We start from the raw sequence: 10,644 nt of genomic DNA, 5'->3' as shown, positions 1-10,644 counted from the left end.
AGAGGGCGATGCGGCGGGAATCTTAACCCGGGAGCAGGCAGCGAGGCAGGTAACCTCGGCAGGCCCTCGGTGGCGGTGGAGATGGAGATGGAGCCCGGGAGGCGATGGGATGCAGTAAGCCTAACCCGGTCGGGCAGCGGTGTCCTTGAGCTGGATCTGAGCCAGCGGAGAGCGTCTGGCGAGAATCTTAACCCGGAGCAGACAGCGGGCAGGTAGCGGCAGCGGAGCCTCGGTGGCGGTGGAGATGGAGATGGAGATGGAGTCAGGGATGAGGCAGAGGCTGTGTGAAGCCTAAACCATGCACGGGCAGCAGGTGCCGCCAGAGCTGGAGAGGAGAGCTGGAGATGGAGATGGCGGAGAGGCGAGGCTGTGTGAAGCCTAACCGGGGCAGACAGCGGATGCGGGTGGCAGTGGGAACCCTCGGTGACGGTGGAGATGGAGATGGAGATGGAGTCAGGGATGAGGAGAGGATCTGGGAAGCCTAACCCAGGCACGGGCAGCAGGTGCCGGTGGGCTGGAGACGGAGGGAGAGGAGAGGAGAGCGGAGATGGAGATGGCGGAGAGGCGAGGCTGTGTGAAGCCTAACCGGGAGCAGACAGCGAGGCCGTGTGGCGACAGAGCCCTCGGTGATGGTGGAGATGGAGATGGAGCCAGGGATGAGGGAGAGGATCTGGGAAGCCTAACCCCGGGCCAGACATGGATGCCGGGTGGCAGTGTGAGCCCTCGGTGGCCAGTGGAGATGGAGCCAGGGATGAGGGAGAGGATCTGGGAAGCCTAACCAGGATGGAAAGCATGCTCCGGGCCAGGGCCCACTTGCCTGTGGTACCAGAGGCACGAGCCCTTGGAGTACCAGGGCACGAAAATTCTCTCAGGAGTACCAGGGGCACGAGTCCCGGGAGTACCAGGGGCACGAAAAGTGTCGGAGTACCAGGGGCGAGAATTCTCCCAGGAGTACCAGGGCACGAAAATTCTCTCAGGAGTACCAGGGGCGAGAAATCCCGGAGTACCAGGGCGAGAATTCTCTCTGGAGTACCAGGGGCACGAGAATTCCCAGTACCAGGGCACGAGAAGTGTCCGGAGTACCAGGGGCACGAAAACTCTCCAGTACCAGGGGCACGAAAATTCTCTCAGGAGTACCAGGGGCGCGAGAGGTTTGCGTTTTCTTCTAAGTGTTTTGACCGAGGAAGGTAAAGCAGGTCAGCCGCACTAGAATTTGGCCATTTCTACCTTCCTCGGTGTCGAGGAGTTTATCAGGACACACCGAAAAATACTCTGCGATTTCAGAAACCCAGTTTTTGAAAACTTGGGCCTCAGAACGGGCGCGGGTATTCTCGAACTTTGGGCCCGACTTTATCCGACCCAAACGGATATTTTCGGACAGTTTAAGGCCGTCCTCCGCAGCGGCTCTTCCAGGAAAGCACCCCGACCGATCGGCAAACGTGATCCGCCATCGGAGGGCCCCCGCCGGCCGGCCTCCGGGCCCGGGCAGCGATGGCCGGGTAGCCGGAGATGGAGCAGGGGTGGGAGGCAGAGCCAGGAGGCGGGAGGCGGCGGGAAGCCTCCCGGGCCGGGAAGCGATGGCGGGTAGCCGGAGATGGGAGGCGGTGGTAAGCATCCTCCAGGCCGGGCAGCAAGGGCGTGGCTGTGCCAGGATTGTGGGGAGCAGAGCAGAGCAGGGCAGGGGCCTGGGGGCGGGCGCACAGTATATATATTATCTGTATTATTATATAGAAATTGATATGTTTTTTGTATAAGTTTCCAGCTGAAATCGAGGTATAGGCCGGGTGGGGTCGGAGGACGGTCACCCGAGCCTTGTAGTAAAAAGAACGAAGCCCTCGGTACCAGGGGCACGAAATTCTCCCAGGAGTACCAGGAGACGAGGCAGTCTCGGGTACCAGGGGACGAGAGTCTCGGGAGTACCAGGGCACGAGAATTCTCCCAGGAGTACCAGGGGCGAGAATTCTCTCAGGAGTACCAGGGGCACGAAAATTCTCTCAGGAGTACCAGGGGCACGAGAAGTGTCGGGAGTACCAGGGGCACGAGAAGTGTCGGGAGTACCAGGGGCACGAGCAGTGTCGGGAGTACCAGGGGCACGAGAAGTCTCCGGAGTACCAGGGGCACGAAAATTCTCCCAGGAGTACCAGGGGCACGAGAGATTTTGCGTTTTTCTTCAAAGTGTTTTGACCGAGGAAGGTAAATCGAGTCAGCCGCACTAGAATTTGGCCATATTTACCTTCCTCGGTGTCGAGAGTTTATCCCGGAAACCGAAAAACACTCTGCACGATTTCAGAAACCCAGTTTTTGAAAACATGGGCCTCAGAGCAGGCGCCGGGAAGTCTCGAACTCGTTGCAGCGTCAGGGGGCTCTAGGCGGCCTCCTTCAGAGCCCCCGCCTCTCTGAGAGGAAAATATGGAAGTATTTCAGAGAATTTTTCTACCAGTGTACCAGGGCCAGGAGGCGGAGCCGGGAGAGAGAGAGGCTGCGGCAAGCCTAACCAGTCCCGGGCAGCGGTGGCGGGTAGATGGAGACGGAGCCAGCGGAGAGGCGTCTGGCGAGATCTTAACAGGAGCAGACAGCGAGGGCGGGTGGCAGCAGCGGAGCCCTCGGTGTCGGTGGAGATGGAGATGGAGCCCGGGGAGGCGAGAGGATCTGGGAAGCCTTACTCTGGCCGGGCAGCGGTGTCCATGAGCTGGATCTCGAGCCAGCGGAGAGGCGATCTGGCGGGAATCTTAACCCGGGAGCAGGCAGCGGGGCAGGTAACCTCGGCGAGCCCTCGGTGGCGGTGGAGATGGAGATGGAGCCAGGGATGAGGGAGGAGGATCGGGAAGCATAACCCGGCCTGCAGCAGGTGCCGCCAGGCTGGAGGCGGAGCCAGCGGAGAGGCGTCTGGCGGGAATCTTAACCCGGGAGCAGGCAGCGGGGCCGGGTAACCAGGTAGTCCGCCCGCGAGGCTACCGTCTGTCCCAGCCCCTGCCTCTCGGCGCCCCTCGATGCTCTTAGCTGAGTGTCCCTTGAGGTCAGGCGTTTACTGAAAAAAATTAGAGTGTTCAAAGCAGGCCAGTCGCCTGAATACCGCAGCTAGGAATAATGGAATAGGACTCGGTTCTATTTTGTGGGTTTTCTCTCTGAACTGGGGCCATGATTAGAGGGGACGGACGGGGCATTAAGTATTGTGCGCTAGAGGTGAAATTCTTGGACGGCGCCAAGGCAGACGAAGCGAAACATTGCCAAGAATGTTTTCATTAATCAAACGAAAGTCGGAGGTTGAGCGATCAGATACCGTCGTAGTTCCGACCATAAACGATGCCAACTAGCGATCCGGCGAGTAGCGGCGAGGAAGAGCCAGCGCCGAATCCCGTCCGGCCAGGCGTGGGAAATGTGGCGTCTGAAGACCGCTTGCCAGCGTCGATCGGGGCCTGAGTCCTTCTGATCGAGGCTCAGCCCGTGGGCGGTGTGAGGCGATGCTTGGCCCCGTCGCGCCGGAGTCAGTCTTCTCGGGTCGGGTTGTTTGGGAATGCAGCCCAAATGGTGGTAAACTCCATCTAAGGCTAAATACCGGCCTGAGACCGATGGTCGACAAGTACCTTAAGGGAAAGTTGAAAAGAACTTTGAAGAGAGAGTTCAAGAGGCGTGAAACCGTTGAGAGGTAAGCAGGTGGGGTCGCGCAGTCCGCCAGAGGATTCAACTCGGCGGGCCAGGGGCGGCGCTCGGTCTGGAGGATCCTCGCGGGACCTCTCCCAGGCGCCGGCCGGCCCGCGCGCATTTCCTCCGCCCGGTGCGCGCGACCCGGCTCAGGTCGGCTTGGAAGGCTGGGGGCGAAGGTGGCTCGCGGCTCGACGCGCGCGCCGTTCTCGCCGGACCTCGCCCGCTTCGGGGCCGTGGACTCAGTGCTCGCTCGCCCTCTCCCCCTCACGGGTGAGGCCAGGCCCCAGCTCCAGCGCGACTGCCGACAGGCGGACTGTCCTCAATCGCTCCCGACCAGCGTCAGCGTCGCCAGAGGCGAGGACACGATTAACCAGAGCGCCAGGGGTCTCTGGCGATGTCGGCAACCCGACCCGTCTTGAAACACGGACCAAGGAGTCTAGCAGCGAGTCAGAGGTGCAAAGCGAAACCCGTGGCGCAATGAAAGTGAGGGCCGGCCCGGCTGAGAGTGGGATCCCGGCCCAGGTGAGCCTCCTGACCGTCTCGCCCGCACCGTCGGGAGGTGGAGGCGTGTGTGATAGGACCGAAAGATGGTGAACTATGCCTGGGCAGGCGAAGCCAGAGAAACTCTGGTGGAGGCCGTGGCAGATCTGGCGTGCAAATCGGTCGTCCGACCTGGGTATAGGGGCGAAGACTAATCGAACCATCTAGTAGCTGGTTCCTCCGAAGTTCCCTCAGGATAGCTGGCGCTCAGAGTCTCGCAGTTTTATCTGGTAAGCGAATGATTAGAGGTCTTGGGGCAGCGATCTCAACCTATTCTCAAACTTTAAATGGGTAAAGCCCGGCTCGCTGGCTTGGAGCAGGCGTGGAATCTGAGCCGCCTAGTGGGCCACTTTTGGTAAGCAGAACTGGCGCTGCAGGATGAACCCGAGCAGCCGGGTTAAAGGCGCCCGATGCAGCAGCTCATCAGACCCCAGAAAAGGTGTTGGTCGATATAGACAGCAGGGCGGTGGCCATGGAAGTCGGAATCCGCTAAGGAGTGTGTAACAACTCACCTGCAGATCAACTAGCCCTGAAAATGGATGGGCGCTGGGCGTCGGGCCCATACCCGGCCGTCGCCCGGCAGGAGCCTCGAGACTACGCCTTGACAGTGGGAGGGCACGCCGCAGTGAGCACGGAAGCCTAGAGGCGGGCCGGGTGGAGCCGCCTTGGTGCAGATCTTGGTGGTAGTAGCAAATATTCAAGCGAGAACTTTGAAGGCGAAGTGGAGAAGGGTTCCATGTGAACAGCAGTTGAACATGGGTCAGTCGATCCTAGAGATGGGCGAGCGCCGTTCGGAAGAGGCGGCGATGGCCTCGTCGCCCGGCCGATCGAAAGAGTCGGGTTCAGATCCCGAATCTGGAGTGGCGGAGACAGGCGCCTTGAGGCGTCAGTCTTGACAGCATAAGCGATCCCGGAAGCTGGCGGGAGCCCGGGAGAGTTCTCTTTTCTTTGTGAAGGGCAGGCGCCCTGGAATGGGTTCGCCCGAGAGGCCAGCGCCCTGGAAGCGTCGCGGTTCGGCGTCCGGTGAGCTCTCGCTGGCCCTTGAAAATCCGGGAGGGTGTAAATCTCGCGCCAGGCCGTACCCATATCCGCAGCAGGTCTCAAGGTGAACAGCCTCTGGCATAATAGAACAAAGGTAGTTAAGGAAGTCGGCAAATCAGATCCGTAACCGGGATAAGATTGGCTCTAAGGGCTGGGTCGGTCGGGCTGGGAGTGCTTGGCGGGGCTGGGCTCGAGCAGCGGCTGGGAGCAACCGCCCGCCGCCTCCTCTCTCCGCCGCGAGGCCTTGGCGCCGCCTCAGGGGCCACTCGTCCTTGGCGCCTCATGCGTCCATGAGCGGGGGCTTTCATGAGGCGGTGTCAGCCGCCCCTTGTGAGCCAGGCAGCAGAGGACGAATGCAGCCGGTCGTGGCGACTCTGGGCCTTGGCCAGGCCCTTCTCGCGGATCTCCCAGCCACTTGGGGCCCTCAGTGAGTCGCCTCGGCTGGCGCCTGGCAGCTGACTTAGAACTGAGTGCGGACCAGGAATCCGACTGTTTAATTAAAACAAAGCATCATGAAGGCCCACGGGGTGTGTGTGATGTGATTTCTGCCAGTGCTCTGAATGTCAAAGTGAAGAAATTCAATGAAGCCTTGGGCAATGCGGAGTAACTATGACTCTCTTAAGGTAGCCAAATGCCTCGTCATCTAATTAGTGGTGGCGCATGAATGGATGAGCAGATTCCCACTGTCCCTACCTACTATCTAAGCGAAACCACAGCCAAGGAGCAGGCTTGGCAGAATCAGCGGGGAAAGAAGACCCTGTTGAGCTTGACTCTAGTCTGGCACTGTGAAGAGACATGAGAGGTGTAGAATAAGTGGGAGGCCTCGGCCGCCGGTGAAATACTGCTCACTACTCTTATCGTTTTCACTTACCCGGTGAGGCGGGAGGCGAGCCCAGCGGGCTCTCGCTTCTGGCGTCAAGCGCCCGGCCCGCTTGGTGCGACCCCTCGAGGACAGTGGCAGGTGGGGAGTTTGACTGGGGCGGTACACCTGTCAAGCAGTAGCAGGTGTCCTAAAAGGCGAGCTCAGGGAGGACAGAAACCTCCCGTGGAGCAGAAGGGCAAAAAGCTCGCTTGATCTTGATTTTCAGTATGAATACAGACCGTGAAAGCGGGGCCTCACGATCCTTCTGACTTTTTGGGTTTTAAGCAGGAGGTGTCAGAAAAAGTTACCACAGGGATAACTGGCTTGTGGTGGCCAAGCGTTCATAGCGGCGTCGCTTTTGATCCTTCGATGTCGGCTCTTCCTATCATTGTGAAGCAGAATTCACCAAGCGTTGGATTGTTCACCCACTAATAGGGAGCGTGAGCTGGGTTTAGACCGTCGTGAGACAGGTTAGTTTACCCTACTGATGATGTGTTGTTGCAATAGTAATCCTGCTCAATCTGAGGAACCGCAGGTTCAGACATTTGGTGTATGTGCTTGGCTGAGGAGCCAATGGTGCAGCTACCATCTGTGGGATTATGACTGAGCGCCTCTAAGTCAGAATCCCGCCTAGGCGTCTTGATACCGTGGCGCCCATGGATCTTGGTTGGCCCGGATGGCAGCCGGGTCGGTGAGCAGAGCCGTTAGCGACAGGGCAGGCGCGGCGGATCACGGCCGCCCTCCTCTCTCGCACCGCATGTTTGTGGAGAACCTGGTGCTAAATCACTTGCAGGCGACCTGATTCTGGGTCAGGGTTTAAATGCGTGGCAGAGCAGCTCCTCGCTGCGATCTATTGAAAATCAGCCCTCGATCAAGCTTTGTCATGGTTGAGCCCCCTCCGGCGCTCTCCGGCCAGGGTACCAGAGGCGAGGAGGCGGAGGCTCTGGAGAACAGAAGCAGAGTGTCAAGCATGGCAGAGCAGAGGCAGGAGGCGTGGAGGCGAGACTCTTGGCGCAGAGGAGCAGAGTGTCGAGGCTGTGGCCAGAGGCACAGGCGTGGAGGCGGAGGCAGAGCACACAGGCGTGGAGGCGGAGGCAGAGGCACAGAGTGTCGGCAGTGCACAAGATGAAGTGAGTGTGTGGAGAGGTACCAGGGGGCACAGGTGTGTGGCTGAGTAGTGGGGGCCACAGGATGCTGAGGCGGGGTACCAGGGGCCTGAGGGCAGGCGGGGTACCAGGGGCCGCCTGAGGGCGGGGTGCCAGGGCACCAGGTGTGTGGCGGGGTACCATGGGCCTGGCTGACGGCCCAGGTACCAGGGGCCTGCAGGCGTGTGGCGGGGTACCAGGGGCCTGAGGGGCGGCCCAGGTGCCAGGGGCCTGAGATGCTGGCCGGTGTACCAGGGGCCTGAGGGCAGCGGGGTACCAGGGGCCTGGAGTGTGTGGCGGGTACCAGGGCCTGGCGGCAGCGGGGTACCAGGGGGCAGCAGTGCTCTCTTGAGTACCAGGGGGCCTGAAGGGCTCTCTGAGGTACCAGGGGCCTGAGAGGCAGCCCAGGGTACCAGGGGCCTGGCGGCCCGGGGAGTACCAGGGGCCACGGATGCTGGCGGTGTACCAGGGGCACGAGGCCAGGCGGGGTACCAGGGGCGCAGTGTGTGGAGTACCAGGGGCACGAAGTGCTCTGCAGATACCAGGGGCCTGAAGGGCTCTCTGCAGGGTACCAGGGCCTGAAAGGTCTTGGCGGCGTGACTATGAGTGTTTAGCCGAGGGGGGGTGCTTAAGTGTGGGTACACAGGTTCGGCTGGTGGTCGAGGTTCCTGGAGGAGGTACCCAGAGCCGGAGATGGATGGAGAGGGGGGGATCTGGGAAGTTTAACCGGGCCGGGAAGCCGTGGCAGACAGCGAGATGGAGCCGGGGTGGGAGAGCGGAGCCAGGGAGAGAGGGAGGATCTCGGGAAGCAACCCAGACCCCGGGAAGCCGTGGCAGACAGCGGAGATGGAGCCGGGGTGGGAGATGGAGAGCTGGGCGGAGCCAGGGAGAGGGGAGGATCTTGGGAAGTTTAACCCGGGCCGGGAGCCGTGGCAGGTGGCGGAGATGGAGCCGGGGTGGGAGATGGAGAGCTGGGCAGACCAGGGATGAGGGAGGCGTGGGAAGCCTCCCGGGCCCGGCAGCGGTGGCAGACAGCGGAGATGGAGCCAGGGGTGGGAGATGGAGAGCTGGAGCAGAGCCAGGGATGAGGGAGGCGGCGGGAAGCCTCCCAGACCCGTCTGGCGATGGCGGGCAGCGGAGATGGAGCAGGGAGGTGGGAGATGGAGCAGACCAGGGATGAGGGGGAGGATGCGGGAAGCCTCCCCGGGCCCGGGCAGCGGTGGCAGACAGCGGAGATGGAGCAGGGGGTGGGAGATGGAGAGCTGGAGCAGACCAGGGATGAGGAGGCGTGGGGAAGCCTCCCGGGCCAGGCAGCGATGGCGGGCAGCCGGATGGAGCCAGGGGTGGGAGATGGAGAGCTGGAGCAGACCAGGGATGAGGGAGGCGGGGAAGCCTCCCGGGCGGGCCAGACAGCGATGGCGGGCAGCGGAGATGGAGCAGGGGTGGGAGGCAGACCAGGGGAGAGAGGGAGGATCTGGGAAGCCTCCCGGGCCCGGACAGCGATGGCAGAGTGGCGGAGATGGGAGGCGGTGGTAAGCATCCTCCAGGCCAGGCAGCAGGGCAGTGGCTGTGCCAGGATTGTGGGGAGCAGAGCAGAGCAGGGCAGGGGCCTGGGAGGCGGGCGCACAGTATATATATTATCTGTATTATTATATAGAAATTGATATGTTTTTGTATAAGTTTCCAGCTGAAATCGAGGTATAGGCAGGCGGAGGTGGGAGGGCGGTCACCAGACCCCGCCCCTTGTAAAAAGAACCGAGCCCCTCGGGTGCCAGGGCACGAAATTCTCCCAGGAGTGCCAGGGGCACAGGCAGTCTCGGGAGTACCAGAGACACGAGCAGTCTCGGGAGTACCAGGGGCCTGAGCAGTCTCGGGAGTACCAGAGACACGAGAGTCTCGGGGAGTACCAGGAGACGAAATTCTCTCAGGAGTACCAGGGGACGCGAGAGTGTCGACACGAGAGTCTGGGGAGTACCAGGGGCACGACACTTCTCCCCGGAGTACCAGGGGCCCGCGAAGCGTCGGGAGTACCAGGGGCACGACAATTCTCCCAGGAGTACCAGGGGCACGAGAGTGTCAGGAGTACCAGGGGCACGAGAAGTCTGAGTACCAGGGCAGAAGTCTCCGGAGTACCAGGGGCGAAAATTCTCCCAGGAGTACCAGGGGCACGAGAGATTTTGCGTTTTTCTTCAAAGTGTTTTGTCCGAGGAAGGTAAATCGAGTCAGCCGCACTAGAATTTGGCCATATTACCTTCCTCGGTGTCGAGGAGTTTATCCCGGAAACCGAAAAACACTCTGCGATTTCAGAAACCCAGTTTTTGAAAACATGGGCCTCAGAGCAGGCGCCGGGAAGTCTCGAACTCGTTGCAGCGTCGGGGGCTCTAGGGCCTCCTTCAGAGCCCCCGCCTCTCTGAGAGGAAAATATGGAAGTATTTCAGAGAATTTTTCTACCAGTGTACCAGGGCCAGGAGGCGGAGCCGGGGAGAGGAGAGGCTGCAGTAAGCCTAACCCGGTCCCGGTGGCAGCAGTAGATGGAGGCGGAGCCAGCGGAGAGGCGTCTGTGAGAATCTTAACCCGGGAGCAGGCAGCGAGGCAGGTGGCAGCCGGAGCCCTCGGTGTCGGTGGAGATGGAGATGGAGCCAGGGAGGCGAGAGGATCTGGGAAGCCTTACTCTGGCCGGGCAGCGTGTCCATGAGCTGGAGGCGGAGCCAGCGGAGAGGCGATCTGGCGGGAATCTTAACCCGGGGCAGCGAGGGCAGGTGGCCTCGGCGGAGCCCTCGGTGGCCGGTGGAGATGGAGATGGAGCCAGGGATGAGGAGAGGATGCAGGAAGCCTAACCAGACACGTGCAGCAGGTGCCTCCGAGCTGGAGGCGGAGTGCTGGAGATGGAGATGGCGGAGAGGGGCAGGCTGTGTGAATCTTAACCGGGAGCAGACAGCGGATGCGGGTAACCTCGGCGGAGCCCTCGGTGGCGGTGGAGATGGAGATGGAGCCAGGGATGAGGGAGAGGATCTGGGAAGCCTAGCCAGACGTGCAGCAGGTGCCTCCAGGCTGGAGGCGGAGCCAGCGGAGAGGGCGATCTTGGCGGGAATCTTAACCCGGGCAGACAGCGGGGCAGGTAGCTGGTGGAGCCCTCGGTGACGGTGGAGATGGAGATGGAGATGGAGCCAGGGATGAGGCAGAGGATCTGGGAAGCCTAGCCAGACACGGCAGCAGGTGCCTCCAGGCTGGAGGCGGAGCCAGCGGAGAGGCGTCTGGCGGGAATCTTAACGCCGGGAGCAGACAGCGGGGCAGGTAACCCTCGGCCGGAGCCCTCGGTGGCCAGTGGAGATGGAGATGGAGCCAGGGATGAGGGAGAGGATCTGGGAAGCCTAACCAGACACGTGCAGCAGGTGCCGCCCGAGCTGGAGG

At 61.4% G+C, this 10,644-nt stretch overlaps 1 pseudogene; it reads left to right on the top strand.

The window, feature by feature from the left end:
* Positions 1-3,232: 3,232 nt before the first annotated feature.
* Positions 3,233-6,970, top strand: LOC120787346 (annotated as a pseudogene).
* Positions 6,971-10,644: the final 3,674 nt, after the last annotated feature.

Source organism: Xiphias gladius, unplaced genomic scaffold, assembly GCF_016859285.1.
Source record: "Xiphias gladius isolate SHS-SW01 ecotype Sanya breed wild unplaced genomic scaffold, ASM1685928v1 HiC_scaffold_1393, whole genome shotgun sequence".
In the NCBI taxonomy this organism is placed as follows: domain Eukaryota; kingdom Metazoa; phylum Chordata; class Actinopteri; order Istiophoriformes; family Xiphiidae; genus Xiphias; species Xiphias gladius.
Note: the sequence above shows the minus strand (reverse complement) of the source record. Positions and strands in the feature narration are given on the sequence as shown.